A 929-nucleotide genomic window follows, 5' to 3' on the forward strand; every position below is an offset into this window, starting at 1 on the left:
GCAGCCGAGCGGGTCACCGTGGTCTGTCCCGCACCCAGAACTGCCCATAACATCCAAGAACACGTTTTAGGCTATTTCGATCAGTTTTTTCAGTTCCAAAACCTCTCTAACTGCTTAGATATCATATCTAAACGTTAGTGGGCCATTATTGATTGAAGATAAGGCCAAATCTCTCATTCTCATCCAAATAACCGCATCTGGGACCATATAAATACAAGCCTAGGGCCTCCTTTCAGAAGGGGCGAATTATTATCGAGACAAGGAGGTGCTGCTGAGTTGGAGAGCAAGGGAGCACGAATTTCAGAGGAGGCTAGCTGATCTCGGCAAAGTTCTTCAGCATAAAGAGGGAGAGTTTGAGAGATCTGAAGCCCCGTCCTCCATTCCTTGAGATTAGGGTTGGTCTTAATCTCAAGAAGAATACTGATTTCGCTTGGTCGATATCAGTACTTTAGCGAATACTTTCTTGGTGAAGTAGGAGCTCTGATTAATCATTCTGTTAACCGGATCCGATCCGAGGTAGTCCACAGATAAACCCCAGCATAAGCAAAGATCCCACACAAATAGAGACTAATAAATAGGATCTGTGTGTTGTTTTAAGAAGATTGTAATTTTTATTTTTATTCTGTAAAAGTCTTATAAAAAGATAAATCTTTTTAAACTTTTTGTAATGATTAAAGTTGTAATGAGTTATACAATAAAGAAAATAATTTCTGACCCAAACACGCTGGCGATCACAGTGGGAGCCAACATCTTCTCTGTAGAGGCTGTCATGTCGCAACCTCGGATCCGGATCCCGGTTGAAGAAGAGGTCGAGTACGAGTTCGACCAACAGAAGTTCGAGGAGTATCTGTCATCCTCCTCCTCCAGATCCTCCTCCACTTGCAAGCACAGGAAGATCAACGCCCCCGTTATTGTGGTAGCTGCACCGT

The sequence above is a fragment of the Asparagus officinalis genome, chromosome 4 (assembly GCF_001876935.1).
Source record: "Asparagus officinalis chromosome 4, Aspof.V1, whole genome shotgun sequence".
In the NCBI taxonomy this organism is placed as follows: Eukaryota; Viridiplantae; Streptophyta; class Magnoliopsida; order Asparagales; family Asparagaceae; genus Asparagus; species Asparagus officinalis.